At 35.4% G+C, this 12,018-nt stretch overlaps 1 protein-coding gene across 6 annotated transcripts in view; it reads right to left on the bottom strand.

The window, feature by feature from the left end:
* Positions 1-12,018, bottom strand: part of SYT1 (synaptotagmin 1) — a 522,673-nt gene that overhangs the window by 335,482 nt on the left and 175,173 nt on the right. For 4 of the 6 annotated variants that reach the window (XM_084880205.1, XM_084880204.1, XM_084880208.1 and 1 more), the window contains one exon: positions 2,921-2,982. The gene's annotated coding sequence lies outside the window, so the exon portion shown is untranslated. Of the gene's footprint in view, positions 1-441; positions 584-2,920; positions 2,983-12,018 lie in introns of all 6 variants that reach the window. The other 2 variants (XM_084880207.1, XM_084880206.1) reach the window with 1 other exon arrangement.

The following is a 12,018-nucleotide window of genomic DNA, read 5'->3' on the forward strand; positions in this document are numbered from 1 at the left end:
GTGAGGTTTTTGCGGTATCTTCAGAAAACGAATTTTCTAAGACTCACACAGAAGGATGGGATGGGAAAGGTTTTATTGGCATAGAGTTACATTCCTCAGTTTCCAATGTCCCACTTCCCCGAAGCTAGTCCTAAAAAGAGGGGCAGCTGGGAGTTCAGCAAGGCAGAACAAGGCCAGTGCCCAGAGTTTCCATTCCATGCTATATCCAGGTATAGTTCAGTATTTCAGCTAATTAAAGCCCATCAGTGCATGTGTGGAGTCCAACATGGCCGTGAGCCATGTACACGGGGGAGAACATCCTCTTACCACAGGGGTCCCATGAGGGAGGAGAGCAAGAACTGCTGTTTGGAAGTTTTATATATTTGGCCACTGATTGTCTTTCAAGTGTAATTGACAGGTAAATAGGAAGGCACCTTCCCATGTGACTCAGACCTTACTTACTGGGCTGTGTCTAAACTTCTTCTGTCAAATCCCTTCCCCTATCAATCAGAGGGTCAGGCTTGGAGAATGTTAAATGTGGCTTTTCCACGAAGCTGCATGAATGGAATGCCTATGTTATTTGGTCTCCCCTTTCACTCCTTTCCTGTTAAATAAAATACAATGGCATCCCCTCTATAAATAAGGATATTAAAGGAGATAATATCTAGAAAATGAGAGTATTAGACTTGATAATGTTTTCCTAGCTCTATGCTACTATTAAATATATAGACATCTATACTTTTTTATTACAAGGACTTTTTACTTCAAACAGAAAAAAGGTTTGATTATATTAAATTTCTGAGGAGCATTTGCAAATAATAGTTATTCTCCAATGCACCACAAAACACTTTCCTAGTTAAAATTTGCTTTCCATTAGGACCTTTCTTGCTGAATACTTCTTTTTCTATTTGGTGTGTCAGGAAAGTGAGACTGTTAATCGTAGTCATGCTTTGAGTAAGAATATCAACCGCCAGAAGTATTTAGGGAGGTTTAGCAAATCTAGGATAATATGAATAGTTTCTAAGAAGCACTACTGAGCTTCTGAATGTTTTTTAAATGTATCCTCTTTGTTATTATCTAGTGCCGTGGTAGGCAAATTGCGGCTTGCGAGCCACATCGGCTCTTTGGCCCCTTGAGTGTGGCTCTTCCAAAAAATACCATGGCCTGGGTGAGTCTATTTTGAAGTGCCATTAAAAGAAGTTCAAGTTTAAAAAATTTGGCTCTCAAAAGAAATTTCAATCGTTGTACTGTTGATATTTGGCTCTGTTGACTAATGAGTTTGCCAACCACTGATCGATCTAGTGTATTCATAATCATAGAGAGAGGACTCAGGGAGTTCTTAAAAGTACCATTGAGTGTTCAGCAATTGAATAGAAAAAATATTTCAAGATAAAAATCTCCAAAGGTTCTTATCTTTCCTTATTTTCCTTAACTTTCTTAGGCACAAATCTTTTTGCAAAATTTATTCAATGTGCTCCAAAGATCTTCAGTAGTATTTTAATTAACTATACATTTTACATCTATGGGGCTATGAGTGAAAATTATAGAAGATTTTTATGTATTTCTATGCTAAAAATATTTCAGTTATATTTGATTCAAATACAAATAGTAAAATGTCACTTATTCACGGGCTTACAACACAAGCATATATTCTATAGATGAGAAAGATAAATAGTCTCCATATTCTCTAATGTTCTCACCTTACATCAGGCTTCATTCCATGTCCTGAACTATGTAAACTTATTTCTTTCTTATATCCAGAACTGTGTAAACTTATTCATAACCTGCTCTGTCATCTCCAAACAGCATTCTACATATTTAATTTTCAAAATAAGGAACAATTTTTGAAAAATTTGGATCTTATAAATCTCAGTTTTAAAAATGTAAAGTATATGACACCCATAACTACAGCACCAAGTGAGGTAGCGTGCTTAAGTGTAATGTATAGCATCATGTTGATTCATTATGTTTAACCATTTAAACTAAGATGTGACTTTACATTACAGTTTTTTGAAAACTAGAATTTTATTATGCAAGTATACTTTGTAGATACCTTAGAAAAGTTACTTATTAATTCTTTTATATCACACACCTTTATATTTACATATAGTTACCATTTTGTTAATTTGCTACATTTTACATTAAAGTTTATTTTCAATTTTAGAGAACTACATTTGCAAACTCATCAAAACAACCATGGCATTAAAAGTCATATAAAATGGGTCAAAGTGGATTTTGCTTTTCTATCTTTAAAAAAATTAATTTGATATTCACATATTCAAATTTATAATGTTTATATCTAGGAAATTATTATAATGTTACCAATTTATCATAAAAATGATATAAAGAATGCATTTAATTTGTTCAACAGAATCATATTTAAAAAAGAATTATTACTATCAAATAATAGCTATATTAGAAAAGACATGTCATAGTAAGGTTGTGAGAAGATAGAAAAGAAGTGCACTGATGAGATGAAGCTATACATTTTAAGCCTGCAGATGGTGTTTTATAATTCTAAGTTAATGCCTATAAACCTGCCAAGCATACTGATTCCCTTTCAAAGTTTTTTCAAAATAAATAAATTTTGTATCACACAGAATATGTGAGGCACTCTGATTAAATTTGATTACTTTTTTTTCTTTTTTAGAATTTAAAAATATATGATGCTAGTCAAAAGATATGCTGAAACCAACATAAACATTTTCTGTCAAAGATGCAAGACAAAGATTATGTTGTCTCTTATCTAAGAGGATTATAGGATAAGTGTTTTCAGTTTACTCCAGCAAATTGAAATGGAGTTATAGAAGGCTCCACCTACTTAGTATGTTAATTTCTTTTCTTAGAAAATAGAAAGGTGAATATTTATGTAAAAGAATTTTGAAGCTCTTCTAATTTTATACAAGTGCTAGTATAATTATTGTGTCATAAAAGTACTTACTGTTCTGTTAGAAATTCAAGGGTATTTTGGTCTCTGTTTTCTCTCTCCCAGATTATTTTTTTCTAAAAAGAAAACAATATGCACAGTGGTGAGGTGAGTACACATAGTTCAGAATCATTCCAAATTGTCATAAATATAATTGATATATTTTATGATTTAATATTTGTATTTAAAAACATTGCAATGCATACAATCAAATAACAATATAGTATATATGTATATATAGCATTGGATAGATAGGGATTTTAAAGTTGGTTCGAAGAGGTTGAGATATAAATTCTGTGAGTAGTTTATAGACTGGTTTTCTAAAAAGTTAATTGTGCTTTTGATACTATAATTTTTTCAGTTTGAAAACTGAAATGATACTAACCTAGTCAGACGTTGTTAGAGAATATTATATTATCATACCCATTAAATAAGAATCAGACAATTTAATGCCTAGTTCTATATTGAATATCAATATGATTATTATTAAATCAACCTTATAATATCATGGTACTTTTGCATTTTATATTTTCATTAAAGTTAGGAGCATGTCAAAATATTACGCATATTTTCAGAGCCAAATTTCAGTGTCCAGATATAAACTAATGCTACTTAGCATATAGATCAATCTGGAGAGAGAGTAGATTATATATAAAATAAATCCATTAGGGCTAGGGAGAAAAATAATCTCCCATTATTGCGGAAAAAAAAGTACAACTTTCAGTTTATAGAGTAAGAAATCTAAATCCTTACCAAGAGTTACTATCAGTAATTGCTTTAATGTATCAGAGAGCCAAGAATTTCTGATTTGGTTTGATAAGTTACCAACCCACAAATAAAAAATTTTATAGTGCTAGAGACAGTACCTTTTTATATAATTCTCATCATTTTTACTCTTCAAAAAGTTTAGGTAAAAAGAAAACCAAGAGAGAATGGAATATATAAAAATAGATTCATAATAGGCATGTTACTCTGTTTTCAGAGTTCTTAAAATGTCTATCTTCAACAAAACAACAACACGTTAATGCCAGAAGCTCTGGGGATGGGCTCACACAGGTACTCAGCAGAAAAGATCGGAACTGACAGCTACAGCTTCAAAGCTGCATTTATTGCATCTGTTCAATGAATAAGCCTCCAAGCTCTGCTTTCATTTTAATTCCTGCTTGAAACGCAACTCTTCACTATTAAAATCCATTAGAAAGAGCAATGTTAAAAGGTGCTAAGATTTGTCTGGCTGACTTTTAAAACATGACTTTGAGGCATAATCAATTTTGGTAAGATTTCTATATATAATTTTAGTCTACTGAACATTTTTTCCCCGTTAAAACAAGAACTACAACAGATTCTATAGATGTAGATATTGTGATAACAATGTGACACAAAACCCTTTATAAGAAATATGGGGGAAAACCCATTAGGTAAACAAAGGAGTTCTATTAAAAAACTAAGAGAGCACTTGACATTCTATATATTGCACATTATTATTTAGCAAGGGGCAGGCTTCCCTAAGGGATGTGGTAAAAGGATTAAACAGTTTTTTTGTTTTGTTTTTTTAATACTTATGAGCCATCTGCAGGGATTTGATTTCATGTTGGTTTTGCACACATATCTATCCCAAGGATGAATGAACAGGCCTGTTCTGTAGGGGACAGACAATGATTTTATTTTTAAACTATGTGCTGAATATAGATGTGCCTAGTATTTTTCTGGTAGCTAATTTCTCTCTTTCATGTATAAACAATTCTATTTTAGAGAAAAAAGGGGAAAATAGCAGTGTATGATTTTGCACTTTCCCTCATCTGGATTTTCAGTAATGTAATGGGTATCAGTAGGTGTTGCTATTGAGACTTGGTATTTTTATATGTTTGTACAATTCTTGTGTTTTAAAATGTATTTTTATTGATTTCAGAGAGGAAGGGAAAGGGAGATAGAAATATTATGATGAGAGAATCACTGATTGACTGCCTCCTGCATGCCCCTACTGGGGATTGAGCCTGCAACTCGGGCATGTACCCTGATGGGGAATATATATATACATATAGACATAGACATATACATATACATATACATATACATATACATATACATACACACACACACACATATATACCCAGCAACTATTATGGTGAAACAACCAGAATGACCAGTGGCTATGATGTGCACTGACCACTAGGGGGCAAGTGTTCATACAGTGGGAGCAGCTGCTCAGAGGGCAGGTCCATAGCTGCTTGGTTGATAGGGATGAGTGGCTTTCTCACAGCAGGCGACCCCTGAAGGCCATGCCCCAACCAGTGCATGAATCCATGCGCCAGGCCTCTAGTCTAACCATAAACTGGTTCATAGGTCAGTGCTCAACTACTGAGCCCCACTGGTCGTACAGAAAATGCTTAAAACAAAAACAGTAAACAAACAAACATGAATCTCTTTAGGTAGGTTTATAAAGTTTTCACAAAACATTCTATGCAATCATAGTTAATAAAGCTGATGACTCTGTCATGGTATTTTTATCCAGTTTTAGAAGAAGGCCTGACAAGGAGAAAAAAGACAATTAGCTGAGACTTGGGGATCACTGCTGCTCAGCAGTTGCCAGAAATCAAAGTGCTAAAATCATAGTTCTATTTACAGAATAAGCAACCCACTGCATGCTTTAGGAATTTTAAATACCGCAAATCTTTGATTTTTTTTTTTGCATTCATTTTAATGGTGGGCATTTAAAAATGCACTGCTATGCTTTTTCTTAAAAAGAGGACTTACTTTCAAGAATGACAAATAACTAATAATTAACATCCAAACTTAAAGAAAAAATATCCTAAGGATTTCATTTTGATGAAACTATATTGATTTTGAGTTTTCACCAATATCCCACTGAGGTGGATCTTTACTAGTATTTAGGGTTAGATCTGAAGTGTGCACTGTGAATCATTGCAACACGCCCCTTGTAAACCCACTAGCCCAGGAGACTGAAATGGCAACAGAAACTCTCTTCCAAGTTTTAAATTTCAAAATTGCAAAGTGTTGATAAATTCCAGTTTTCTCTTTCCGGGATTCACCCTTATTGAAATGCCTAAACTGTGGTCAGATCATAGTTACAGAGTTGATATGCCATTCCCTCAGCACAGATAGCACTAATCCTAAGGGATTTATTTTTTAGACATCTTTTGGCTTAAATTCTTATTCTTAGAGCAGCAGTCAGCAAGCAGAGGTTACTTTAAAAGAGACACTATCTAGGCCATTAATGTAAGCTTTTAAACAAACAAAAAGTGCATTGCAGGCCAACTAAATGCATCGCATGACTCTTGATTAGATCCTGGGTCAACAGAAAAAAATAGTTTGCTATTAACAAGAGTATTGAGCCAGTAGATGGACTGTGAATTATATAACTAGAGGCCGACTACACAAAATTTGTGCATGGGAGGGGTCCCCCTCAGCCCAGCCCAAGCCCTTTCACAATCTGGGATCCCTTGGAGGATGTCCAACTGCCAGTTTAGGCCCGATCCTGAATTGAGCCTAAACTGGCAGTCAAAAATCCCTTTCACAATCTGGGACTGCTGGCTCCTAACCTCTTGCCTGCCTGCCTGCCTGATTGCCCCTAACCATTCTGCCTGCCTGCCTATCCCTAACCACTAGCCTGCCTGCCTGATTGCCCCTAACCACTCACCTGCCTTCCTGATCACCCTAACTACCTCAGCCCTTACTACAGCTTCATCCAGAAGGTCATCTGGAAAGTCGTTCGGCTGTCCAGTCTAATTAGAATATTATGCTCTTATTATTATAGATTATATCCATGGTAAATTGTCTGTGTTTGACAGCTATTCAGTGTAATGTAGGAGAATGTCCTACTCTTAGGAAATATACTAAAAGATATGCTCAAGTATTTAGGATAAAGCATACTATGTCCCCAATGTATTCTCAAATGGTTTGGAAAAATATATATGAATTGTGTATATACACACACATGTAATTACATGAGATACTTGATATATAAGAGAGAAAGTTTGAATCATGAAAAGGATGCATGTGTATATGTATACCTTTATATATAAAAGCGTAAGTGACCGTTATGACCTGTCAACTAAATGGTCACTGTGACGTGCACTGACCACCAAGGGGCAGACGCTCAATACAGGAGCTTGCCCTGGTGGTCAGTGTGCTCCCATAGCTAACCTACCATGTTCTGCCAACCTCCCATGGTCCCTCTCCCCTGGCTGGCCAGCTCTGATTGCCGGCTAGGACGAGGGACCCCACTAGTAAATACATTCATGCACCAGGCCTCTAATATATTATTTGAATATTGGTGTACTTGTGGGTGTCCCTTAGCCTAGCCTGCATCCTCTCGCAGTCCTGGACCCCTGAGGGGACATCAACCTGCTGGCTTAGGCCTGCTCTCCTGGGGATTGGACCTAACCCAGCAGTCAGATATCCTAGCACTGCTGAGAAGGCAGAGGTTCCTGCCACTGCCGCTGCGCTCTCAGCAGTCAGCCTGGCTTGTGGCTGAGGGGAGCTCAATCTGTGGGAGTGCACTGACCACGACTGGGAAGCTCCTGCATTGAGCACCTGCCTCCTGGTGGTCAGTGTGCACCATAGCGACTGGTCAATCCCAGTTGTTCTTTTGTTAGGGCCAATTTGCATATTACCCTTTTATGATATAGGATTATGATAGAGACAGAGAAAATGATATAGGACAACATGCAAACAATTGGTTAATTTAGGTAAAGGGCAGAGGAAAACTGCCTATATTAATTTGCAACTTTTTATGACAGTTTGAAATAGCAAAACAAACATTACCAAAAAAAGAGACCATAAAACTATTTTTTAAATTGAAAATAACCTGCCATTTTTCAGTATCTCTACAAAACATTACACTGAACTGTGGCTATTTTTATTTTGTACATTAAGCACTGAATTGTTTCATTCTGTCTATAACTATAAAAGATACTGACATTTATCTGGATGACTATTGGAGGGTATTAGGCAGTAAAAGGAAAATAATTCATCAAGTAATAGAGCAAACAAACAAATGTTCCATACGTTAATGCAGTTATCGCAGGGACCTGTGATGTTGCTGGTAAGAAGACAATAATACAGAATATGGCCTCCCCCAGTTAGGAGGGTAGAAGACCAAAAGCTTGTGCCTCATAATTAGGGAAAACAATTTTTTTCTCATTTGTGTATAACGGTTGACAGCCATTTAGGAGGCTTAAGTCTACAAGCCTGTACTCGTTATGCTCAAAGCAAACATTTACCAACCAAGATTGAAAAAAGAAGGGCAGGATTAAGGTTCTGCTCATTTCTCTGTTGTGACACTTTATTATCCAAGTCAAAACATACAAAAACATTTGTTGGCAGTCGGAATTACAATAATCACATACTGGGTTCAGCCATGTTTAACATTTTCATTATACTCAAAATAATTATTTTAGAATGGGGCAGCGGATATTGAGGCAGAATGACACTAAGTCAAGAGAGCCAGTCTGTATCTTGAAAAGGATGATGGGACTTAAATGAGAAGCTTGGGGAAGTGAATTGGCACTGAGTGAAGATAAGGACACTACCAAAGCATAAAGAAATAAAACTATATAATAAAATGAAAAGGTTTAACAGAAAGCCACTGCTAAGGGAGAAGAATCCTGCAGAAGCATGGGTAACAGGAGCAGAATTATGTCTATGGGGGCCACTCTAGCCTCCAGTCCCTAGAATAGCACCTGCCATATAAATGAATATTGAATGAATACTATTATATATCAGCAAAAGTAAAATTTAGTGTCATATCCTACTCGGCCTGTGACTTTAGGCAAATCATTTAATCTATTTTGACCTCAATTTTGTCAGCTGTGAAATGAGAGAGTGGAAGCAAGTGATTCGCTAAGGTGCCTTCCAGCTCTCAGTATGTCTGTGATGGGTTCTGTTTATTAAAAATGGGCAACTGTGAACATTTTTATAGAAGAGAATAGCCTGATATGAGTTTTAAATGAAGAGAAATGGGAGAGAAATAGAAAAGATGAATACAAGAGCAATGCATTGATTCAAGTAATGGGATATAAATCCCATTGAAAGGACTTTAATATAAATGAGAGAACACAAAAGGTGATTTATGGTTTTGGTATGTATAAAGTGACAATTGTGTGTAGTATTCAGGCAGGCATTCAGGTATAGAAATCTTTATCTGTTCTTTTTATTACTACCAAAGTGACTCTACACACTCCCTGCTTCCACATCTAGAGTCCCCAGGTGAACAGTGGTAAGGATTACTCAAAAGAAGCCATCAAATGGCATGAATTAATGTAAATCGTCTTTTACTGCGAGCATAGAATAGGCACTGTCCAGCTTAGAGAACAGAAAGTTGAGAAGCTCGTAAGATCAGAGACTGTGAAGACTATTTAGATAAAATAGATGCATGCATAATTTCTGGCTTTATAAAAAGGAGAAGCCAAACAAAGCCTTTAAAAAGGCTCCAGAGGACCTACCCAGTTTGGCTCATTGGATAAATGTCTGGTTGTGGACCAAGGTTTTATTCTGGTCAAGGGCATGTACCTCAGTTGCAGGCTCCTCCCGGGCCTGGGTGGGGCTCATGCCGAAGGCAACCAATCAATGTATTTTGGCTCATTGATATGTGTTTCTCTCACATCAGTGTTTCTCTCTGTCTTTCCCTTTCTCTTCCACTCTCTAAAAATCAATAGAAAAATATCCTAGGGTGAGTATTCAATCAATCAATCAATCAATCAATCAATAAAAAGGCTCCATGGTAGCTGTAAAAATGGCACATTTCCTAACAGGATAGAGGTTGTTAGTAAAATGGCAAGAAATAGAAATTAGTTGATTCAGCCTTCCCATTCATTGGGGAGAGTGGGGCATAGGTCTTTTATACAGAATTACAGTTGAAGGAGAAAAAAGGATTTACTTAAGCCTTGGTTTTTGGCAAATTCAAGCTCTGCAAAGTGTCTTTGATAAAGTAAGTGGGATGTTGGAATATGGCAGGAGACCTTTGTAGTTCTGTGCTGACTGGTTCAACTTGAATGCTTTACTATACTACAAGTTGAGTTTAGCACCATGTGAAGTTCAGGGCAGTCAGGACTAAACCATAGCCAAGAAGTGGTCTATTTAACATCTATTTGGGGAACAATGTCAAGATAAACTAAAATTTTTTTTTTTATGTTACACTTATTTCTCATGTAACACCTATTCTCCAGACATCATCTCTGTCTTTCTTACTGGTAAATAAAGAGTGTACAAACATAAACATCTATACAGAATGGTTCAAAGGTGTCCAGGATCTTTACCTTCACATGAAAACTGCCCTCTCCCAAGATTCACTCTGGGAGCTTAAATGCCTAATTTTTGAAAAGCAATATGACTAAAAATTAATGTACACTATTATTTACTAAGCTGAATTCAGCAGATTGCATATATTTATCTCATTCAACTTCATGGGACATGGTGAAATAGGTGTCAAATCTCTGTTTACATTTGAATAGACTCAGTTCTCAAGTTCTTTGGAGTTGGTAAGTGGTAGAAGCAGGATCTAGACTCAGCTCTTCTGAATTTGAACCCAGTTTTCCCCTTGCAACAAAGTCTCTGTAGTAATTGAACTGACTTTAATAAGATAGAAAACCTATATTTTCTAGACATTCTTTCACTACTTATTAGATGTGCATCACCTGAAGCAATTAAAATAAGTTTTCTGCATGTTAATTTCTTTATCTGAAAAGGGGCTAATAATACTAACCTAAGGGAAAAGGCTGGATTAACTAGTTTATGGAGGTATCTTTGATTTCTTAAAGTAATTTATACATTTAATCTTAGAGAAACAAAAGCCTTAAAATAGAAGCCTTTTCAAGGAATGTTTAACATGCAACCGTTTAGAAATTCATCATTACTTATGGAACTTTTAACTGAATATTGTTATGCCTATATTAAGCAAAGATTACCAGACCACTACAATAGTTTCATCTACATAAGAGAATTTAACATTGTGGGATTATCTTCAGGATATATTTATAAGAAGCATAACACATTTGTCATAATATTTTAACTCCAAACATCTACATAGTTCATATAGAATTATTTTAAGCAGAAAATAAAACTGTATGGCCATAGAAGTTTAGAGATACATTTTCTCTTAATTAGGGTCAACAAAATCTGAGCAAATATCTAAGTTAAGATATTCATATCAGGGGGATGGCTAAAATATGTTAATGGGATGACTTGAAAACAGGACAGTCTGTGTTAACTCAAACATCAGCACTCAACTCTTTAAATGGACAGTACTTCCTTAATTATAAAAGCTCTATAAGTCAAACAAACAACTTTACTTTGGAGAGAACACATTTTAAAAGCTAGTTCTTAAATTTAGATGTGTGGAGGTTGGAAATGGCAAGCATTTCAAAGAATAGAATGTGTTTTCCTTTCTGAAAGGGATTACATATGAAGTCATTGTTTCAAAACAATAAACTCTAGATTCCCCTAACAATGAATGAAAACAAATCAATAAATAGAAAAGATCACAGGGGAAAGGATACAAAAAGATGTTTGCCATAAGTAAGAAATATCCACCTAATTTTGATAAAATAATTGTTTTTCTTAAAATGACCATAAATGGAATCTTATAAAAATATAAATTAAATGGTTTATTCAAAGAATTCATAGATGTTTTAAAACCATAAATAGTCCCTGGCTGGTGTGGCTTAGTTGGTTGGGCCTTGTCTTGTGCACTGAAGGGTTGTCCGTTGGATTCTAGATCAGGGCACAAGCCAGGGTTTGTGCTGGAGGCAGCCGATTGATGTTTCACTCTTCCTCTCCTTTCCCGTCTCTTTGAAAATCAGTAAACTATTATTTTAAAAAACACACACAACCAAACCTAAATATATTTAAAGACATGGTGAATATCCATTAAATTATATGGAGAATGTATAGTTATCACACTAAATGTTTCAGTAGAGAAAGTAATTGAGTGCTCTAGCATTAGAAATTTAGGGGAGATTTCAATAAAATTTCACTCAAAAATTTGACACTATTTTACCTGTGTGTGAAAAAGATTCTCATTTCACCCATGAAATGATACAATGAACAGAAAAACAGCAGCTTAAGTGAGGCAATAACATGGGTGAGCTGTTTTC

This window comes from Pipistrellus hanaki, assembly GCF_964339955.1.
Source record: "Pipistrellus hanaki genome assembly, chromosome: 3".
NCBI lineage: Eukaryota > Metazoa > Chordata > Mammalia > Chiroptera > Vespertilionidae > Pipistrellus > Pipistrellus hanaki.